Raw genomic sequence first — 8,110 nt, 5'->3', positions numbered from 1 at the left:
AGAGAACTTGGAGATGCTGGGGATCGAACCCAGGGCCTCATACATGCAAAGCATGCGCTTTACCACTGAGCTACATCCCCAGATGGGGGCTGTTTGGCATGGGTTACGCTCAGAGCCCTCCTGTTTCCAGAGCCTCCAGGGGCCTAACGGCAGCATGGGGGACACATTCCCTGCTCTGAGGGCCAAACCCTCTGTCCTGGGTTTGCTGGTTCTCAGGGGTCACTTTGCAGCAGGGCCAGTTTCTCTATGTGGGGGAGAGAGAGGGCCTGCCCTGGACTCAGGGTGCAGAGATACACTCGGCCCTCTCCCCTGCATTGACTGGCTGGAGCTGCCAGCCCCTGCTGAAAGGTAACGGCGCTGGGGGGCGCTGTGAGTCGCTCAACACCTCACCCCGGTGGAAGAAGTTGGGGGGGGGCTTTTCTCGGATCTGCTATTTCCACCTGCCTGTAAAGTCCAGCTTTCCCCAGCACATTCACTGCAGTGCACTCGGGTCACTGTTTCCATGGCTGACAGCAAAGAATTGCTCCCAGTTTCCCTTCTATCTGCAGCACGATTAGCCTGTGTCCGTGGTTAATGAGGTGGAACTAGTTGTCGGTGGTTATTCATTCCCCACCTGGACAATTCACACAGTCCCTTTCCTGCTCAAATCCCCAGCACCTCAGTGATCCCGGTAGCAGGGATTAGGTTTTCCCTGAGGCCCTGAGATTCTCAGGGTCCTTTTTTCCCTCCACCTGGAGTGAACTCAGCTTTTTACCCATCCCAGACACTCCATGAAATAACAACAGCAGCATAAAGAAAGCGGGGAGGGAACATCTCCCGGCCAGGGCTGGAGGTGCCCAGGGCCCCCTGCTTCTCCATTGTTTCCATCGCAGAAGAGGAAGGTTCCTTGGAATTTGACACCCTACTTTGCACAAGGGACAGAGAAAGATCTTGATGTTCCTGCGTCTGCACATAGAAAATTGTCCTTCTGTGTGAAAGAGAGGCAGGAAATGGCTGTTTCTACCCAAATGATCAACGAGACCGAAAGTGACGCTGTGCAATTCACGATCTGGTACTACACTAACTCTGCGGTTACTTAGATGCAGCCACAACCGGCTCTGTGGTTGGCAACCTTACAGAGACACTGCGGGTGATCATGAACTCGAAGCATGTTCCCTTTAAACAGCTGCCATTGGAATGTAACACAGACTAGTCCATTCCTCCCAAGGGGATGGGGTTCTTGTTCTTCTACACATTGTAGCCCATGGAGACCAAGGATCTGCAAATGTGCCTTCATGTGTCTTTGTTTCATTGATGAAAACATAAACTAGACACTCAGAGGATTGGAACTGATTTCAGATGAGGGACCTGTTTGCTAGTTTTCTATGGATTTGCACAGGAAAACACTGAATGTTTCCATTCATCCATATTCAGTGGAGCTCCCGAACATAATGGAAATGGAAATGTGCTTATTTTTGTTAAGGGAACAGGCTTGTAAGGGGGCACTTGGATTTGAACCAAGGACTACTTAAGCTGCAGTCAAACACTCAACCACTGAGCTACACCCCCATGGCATTGGCATAGGCAAGTCAGTGATCTTAAGGATTTTGAAGGACAGGCCCTGCTCAGAGAGCTCCTTTTCCATTCCCAGACCACGGGTGGTTTTAAAAATGGGGTTTGATTAAACTTTATCTATACATGTAGACCCCACAGCTTGCCCACCCACCAACACAGCTTCTCCCACTGACACAGCTCCCATCTCTCGGGGAGGTGGATTAACTACACGGACGGGACAGCTCTCTCCCATCCCCTTAGAGCATCTTCATTAGTTATGAATAAGTAGGAAATAACCGACTGAATGGACAGCAACCAATTCATCAAATATTGCTGAGCCTGCATTCAATATGGGTAACTGGTCATATTGGGCTGCATTAGGAGGAGCATTGCCAGCAGATTGAGGGAAGTGATTATTCCCCTCTATTCGGCACTGATGAGGCCACATCTGGAGCATTGCGCCCAGTTTTCAGAGCCCCCTCCCACTACAGAAACAAATTGGAGAGAGTCCAGGGAAGGGCAACAAAAATGATTAGGGGACTGGAACACATGACTTACGAGGAGAGGCCGAGGGAACTGGGATTATTTTGTCTGCAGAAGAGAAGAGTGAGAAGGATTTGATAGCTGCTTTCAACTACCTGAAAGGGGGTTCCAAAGAGGATGGATCTCGACTGTTCTCAGGGGTACCAGATGACAGAATAAGGAGTAATGGTCTCAAGTTGCAGTGGGAGAGGTCTAGGTTGGATATTAGGAAACACTATTTCCCTAGGAGGGTGGTGAAGACTGGAATGGGTTACCTAGGGAGGTGAGGAATCTCCATCCTTAGAGGTTTATATGGCCTGGCTTGACAAAGCCCTGGCTGGGATGATTTAGTTGGGGTTGGTCCTGCTTTGAGAAGGAGGTTGGACTAGATACCTCCTGAGGTCCCTTCCAACCCTGATCGCGGGTTAGAATAACATTTCCCAACCAACCATCAGTTGAGCTAAGCGCAAATCAAGAAGGGTTTCTTCAGGTATGCTGGCAATAAGAAGAAAGCCATGGAAAGTGTGGGCCCCTTACTAATGAGGGAGGCAACCTGGTGACAGAGGATGTGGAAAAAGCTAATGTACTCAATGCTTTTTTTGCCTCTGTCTTCACAAACAAGGTCAGCTCCCAGACTGCTGCACTGGGCAGCACAGCATGGGGAGGAGGTGACCAGCCCTCTGTGGAGAAAGAAGTGGTTCGGGACTATTTAGAAAAGCTGGACGTGCACAAGTCCATGAGGCCGGATGCGTTGCATCCGAGAGGGCTAAAGGAGTTGGCGGATGTGATTGCGGAGCCATTGGCCATTATCTTTGAAAACTCATGGCGATCGGGGGAAGTCCCGGAAGACTGGAAAAAGGCTAATGTAGTACCCATCTTTAAAAAAGGGAAGAAGGAGGATCCTGGGAACTACAGGCCAGTCAGCCTCACCTCAGTCCCCGGAAAAATCATGGAGCATGTCCTCAAGGAATCAATCTGAAGCACTTAGAGGAGAGGAAAGTGATCAGAAACAGTCAGCATGGATTCACCAAGGGCAAGTCATGCCTGACTTATCTAATTGCCTTCTATGATGAGATAACTGGTTCTGTGGATGAAGGGAAAGCAGTGGACGTGTTGTTCCTTGACTTTAGTAAAGCTTTTGACACGGTCTCCCACAGTATTCTTGTCAGCAAGTTAAAGAAGTATGGGCTGGATGGATGCACTACAAGGTGGGTAGAAAGTTGGCTAGATTGTCGGGCTCAACAGGTAGTGATCAATGGCTCCATGTCTAGTTGGCAGCAGGTATCTAGCAGAGTGCCCCAAGGGTCGGTCCTGGGGCCGGTTTTGTTCAATATCTTCATTAATGATCTGGAGGATGGTGTGGATTGCACCCTCAGCAAGTTTGCGGATGACACTAAACTGGGAGGAGTGATAGATACGCTGGAGGGTAGGGATCGGAAAGAGAGGGACCTAGACAAATGAGAGGATTGGGCCAAAAGAAATCTGATGAGGTTCAACAAGGACAAGTGCAGAGTCCTGCACTTAGGACAGAAAAATCCAATGCACCGCTACAGACTACGGACTGAATGGCTTGGCAGCAGTTCTGCAGAAAAGGACCTAGGGGTGACAGTGGATGAGAAGCTGGATATGAGTCAACAGTGTGCCCTTGTTGCCAAGAAGGCCAATGGCATTTTGGGCTGTATAAGTAGGGGCATTGCCAGCAGATCAAGGGACGTGATCGTTCCCCTCTATTCGACATTGGTGAGGCCTCTTCTGGAGTACTGTGTCCAGTTTTGGGCCCCACACTACAAGAAAGATGTGGAAAATTGGAGAGAGTCCAGCGAAGGGCAACAAAAATGATTAGGGGACTGGAACACATGAGTTATGAGGAGAGGCTGCGGGAACTGGGATTGTTTAGTCTACGGAAGAGAAGAATGAGGGGGGATTTGATAGCTGCTTTTAACTACCTGAAAGGTGGACCCAAAGAGGATGGATCTAGACTATTCTCAGTGATAGCAGATGACAGGACAAGGAGGAATGGTCTCAAGTTGCAGTGGGGGAGGTTTAGGTTGGATATTAGGAAAAACTTTTTCACTAAGAGGGTGGTGAAACACTGGAATGCGTTACCTAGGGAGGTGGTAGAATCTCCTTCCTTGGAGGTTTTTAAGGTCAGGCTTGACAAAGCCCTGGCTGGGATGATTTAGTGGGGATTGGTCCTGCTCTGGGCAGGGGGTTGGACTAGATGGCCTCCAGAGGTCCCTTCCAACTCTGTTATTCTATGATTCTTTGAGTCTATGATTCAAATCCCTGACGTAATCCCACTCCGTCCAGTAGCCCCAGGCACATTCCAAGCGTTGGATTTGAGACACTGAGTCAGCTTCCTGCAGTGAGTTTCAGCCTTCCCAGAGGTAATTTGTGGGGGCTCGCCATTTTCGGATGTTCTTGTTTATTTCCCCTCCATCCAATTCAAATGAGTTTGAAATTAGTTATGGCAACATTCTTTCACCTACTTTGGTAAACAGAACAGTTATCAAATGTTGTACTGAGAGACCAGTCAGTGGGGAACAGAGCGATAGTCATTTGTAAACCAGTTGCATTAAGAACCACAGGTCTCTGGATGGGGGTAGACCACCGTGGGGATGGGGGTGTCACAGAGAATTTGGAGGGAGGTGGCGGAGTAGAGGGTGGAAGAGGTTGAATTAGGGTACATTTTCCCTTGGCCCCGAAAGGGGCAGCACGACATGCCCAATTAAAAGGGGGTGTCACGCCTGAAGAATTTACAATATCCACCAAAATAACAGGAACAACAAGACAAACACAGAACACAATGTTTTGTTGCAACAGGGGACCCACGGCGTTCTGGGTTTTCTTCCACTGGCACCAGCTTGCCCAGAAAGTGTCTGAAAAAGAAAATAAGCATTCCCCAGCCCCTGGGTGGGGACAGATGATTGCTTAAAAATGCCCCTTTCTTTTCACATTTTTTTTGGCTGAGTGCAGGAAAACCAAAAAATTACCTTTCTATTTTGTTTGTTTGTTTTTTTATTCAAAGGATACTTGCTGCATACCTAGGCAGAGGAGGCCTGTCTATGTAAACACGGTCTGTTCCTGAAGTCTTTCCCCCAGCTCATCACTAGATGTGAGGGGGGAGGTCATTCAGGCCTTCCTTACACTTCGTATTTAAAAACTCCTTATTGTTCCTACCTCTGCTGGCCTTAGATTTCTCCTCCTGTCCCTTCTTTGGCAGCTCATATGAGGTGGCCAAGTGGTTAAAGTGGTGGGCTGCTAATCATTGTGCTTTGCATGCATGGGTTTGAATCCCATCCTCATTGTGTGCATTTTGTCTTCTCCCCTCCTTCACAAACAACCATCTCCCCTTTGGTACAAGCCACATTGCTTCCTGTAAACAAAAACCTTCTCAGGAACTCAGACCTCCCTTGCTGTCAATAAAACACATCTAAATCCCAGATTTCTCAAAGAGTTCTTTGTTTCTTAGTATTTATCTCAAAAGGTAACAGCCTCATAATGTCCCCCAAACACCCTGGGACCTGCCCAAATAATTAAAATGCCCCCACCTCAGCCACGACAGTGACCCACAGCTAGCGTGTCTAGGTCAAGGTGCTCTGGAGGAAGCAACTCAAACATTTTCTCTCTGCTTCCCTTGGCGAGGTCTGACTGGGAAAACAAAATTGAAAATTTTCTGCTGGGAAACCTATTCCAGTCTGTTTGGGGACTTTCATTTGAATGGATTATTATTATTCTCTTCTGATCTCTGAATTATTTCAGTTCAGTCTTTGTCCTCCAGATGTGTTGCCAGGTGTTGAGCAGAGTGGGAGTGAGGCCAAGTCATGACGTCTCTTCCCCTCTTCCAACTTGCTAGGAAGTTCCGCTGCCTTGATGTGAGTCAAGCAGTGTCCATTGTCTCCGGGCTTTCTCGGAGAAGTCCGCATTGTACACGGTTCCTGGGAGAGTCCATGGGAGCGTGGATACCTTTACTGGGCCATCTGTCTCCACTGTCATTTTATAGCCCTGCAGCCCCAGCCCCATAAGCCTGAGTCAGCTGCCCCGGGCTCTGAGACAGGTGCCCTGGGTGTATTAATGGCAGTATAGACATAACATTAGGATACGTCTACAGTGCAATGAATCACCCACGGCTGGCCCGTGTCACATTAATCCAGGACAGCAGCTTGGGCTGTAAAGTAGCAGGGTACGTGTCTTGGCTCAGGCTCAGGACCCTGCTCTAGGAGCCCAGAAGGCTGGGCGGGAGTTTGGCAAGTGAAAAAGGTAAAACCGCAGTGAAGTATTCCCCTGGACTCAATGGCATTTCTCCATTTCTCTGTCTGCTTCGGGGCAGTGACAAAACAGGTCCTGTTGCATTCGTTATTTCAAAGGGAGGTTTAGGATTTTCATTCTCAGACACGGTGCACAAAGCAGGACTCAACCCTCAGCATAAACTGAATGAGCCGCCCACAGATTCTGGCAGCCCCAATGAGCCACTTGGTGTGAGAGCTCGGACCTGCCCCTGTCCCAGAGGGAGGGGGTCATCTGCGAGGGGACTGCACCACTGACCTATCAGCCCTTCACACCCAAACTTTCAGTCACTCTATTATCAGTGCCTATGAGTGTAATTTAAACAACAAGAACAGCTACACTGGGCTAGACCAAAGGTCCATCTAACTCTGTTATTTGTCTTCTGATAGGAGCCAGTATCAGGTGCCTTAAAAGCCACTACTGGGAGTTGAACCCAGGATCTCCTGTTTAGAAGACAGGTGCCTTAAACCAGCTAATCCATGGTGCCTTCCTCTGGCTAACGTATGGTGTCTGCCCACACCTGACTCCCTGCCAACCCGCACTGGGCCCTGACAAGAGTTTCTTGTGTTTCGATTCTGTAAAGCAGAGAAGCGGGTGAAGTTTTACTCCCAAGGTGTGTGTGTGATTCTTTGGACAGGTCTATCCTACAAAATTAAGTCAGTAACAACATTACCTTGGGGTGTTAAAAATTTTACCTTCCCTGAGCAATGCAGTTATATCAGCCTAATCCCGGTGTAGATAGCACTGGGTTAAGAGGAGGACTTCTTCCCACCCCACTCTGCCTCTTCGGCTGAGGCCTGCTGGTCCACCTTTCACTCGCTCCTCTCTCCCCGAGGCCTCCTTGCCGGCTGCTCATTCCTCTCCGCCCCCTACCCCAAGGTCTGCCCGCCACCCACACCTCTCTGACCCCTCCCCTGAGACCCACCATGGCCGCCGCTCCCACCTCTCAGCCCCACCCATGAGACCCACCCAGCCTGCCACCCGTGCCTCTCCGTCCTGCCCTGCCCACCACTTGCACCTCTGTGCCCCTCCCCTGAGGCCCACCCTGCCCACCTCTTTCTTCATGCTGCTGTTGTTATTCCATGACACATTAAAGATGGAATGAAAAGCTGAGTTTCCTCCAGGGTGAGGAAAGGAAGGAGACACCAACCCCCTGGCAAAGCTCTGTGCCCCACAGAAAACCTGCCCCCTGCTATTACAGTCACTGATGTACTGGGGATATGACGGGAAAGGGACTGTCTGAATTATCGAGGCAGGAATTTTACAACAATCTACAGCAACATCACTGGCCACAAACACACTCTCCTCATGCTCCAGCCAGAAGGGAAACGAGCAGGAATTCTTGTTCAGCCCTGGGCACACTTACACAACAGCACAGCAGTGAGTGTGTTGTGGACGCTGGTCTGAGGAAACAATTGGAAACGATCACTCAGTGAGAAAAGAACTAGAGTGTCATGAGAGCGCTCTATAAAGCAAGTAGTTGTGGCTGAGTGGTTAAGGTGGTGGACTCGAAATCCCTTGGGGGGGGGTCTCCCTGTGCAGGTTTGAACCCTGCCAACTACGGAGGAAGTTGTGGCTCTTTAGTTTCAGTGCCTGAGCATCCTTGGCCCCAGTGGGAGCCAGGCTACGTCTACACGACAGAGTTATGCTGCTTTAGTTAAAGCGTTTTAATTAAGCCGCTGTTGCATGTCCACACTAGGCTGCTTGTGTCACCGGAGCGCATCCAGGCTAGCAGCTCTTAGATCGCCACAGAGAGCAGTACATTGTG

At 49.6% G+C, this 8,110-nt stretch overlaps 3 non-coding genes across 3 annotated transcripts; 1 reads left to right on the top strand and 2 right to left on the bottom strand.

Annotated features, from left to right (window-relative positions):
* Positions 1-8: 8 nt before the first annotated feature.
* On the bottom strand, positions 9-80 carry TRNAA-UGC (transfer RNA alanine (anticodon UGC)). The gene has a single exon. It is a non-coding gene; the product is annotated as a tRNA-Ala (tRNA).
* A 1,396-nt stretch (positions 81-1,476) lies between these two features.
* Positions 1,477-1,548, bottom strand: TRNAC-GCA (transfer RNA cysteine (anticodon GCA)). Its single transcript has one exon. It is a non-coding gene; the product is annotated as a tRNA-Cys (tRNA).
* Positions 1,549-7,818: 6,270 nt separating this feature from the next.
* TRNAS-CGA (transfer RNA serine (anticodon CGA)) lies at positions 7,819-7,905 on the top strand. Its single transcript has one exon. It is a non-coding gene; the product is annotated as a tRNA-Ser (tRNA).
* Positions 7,906-8,110: the final 205 nt, after the last annotated feature.

Source organism: Caretta caretta, chromosome 28 (assembly GCF_965140235.1).
Source record: "Caretta caretta isolate rCarCar2 chromosome 28, rCarCar1.hap1, whole genome shotgun sequence".
Lineage (NCBI taxonomy): Eukaryota > Metazoa > Chordata > Testudines > Cheloniidae > Caretta > Caretta caretta.
Note: the sequence above shows the minus strand (reverse complement) of the source record. Positions and strands in the feature narration are given on the sequence as shown.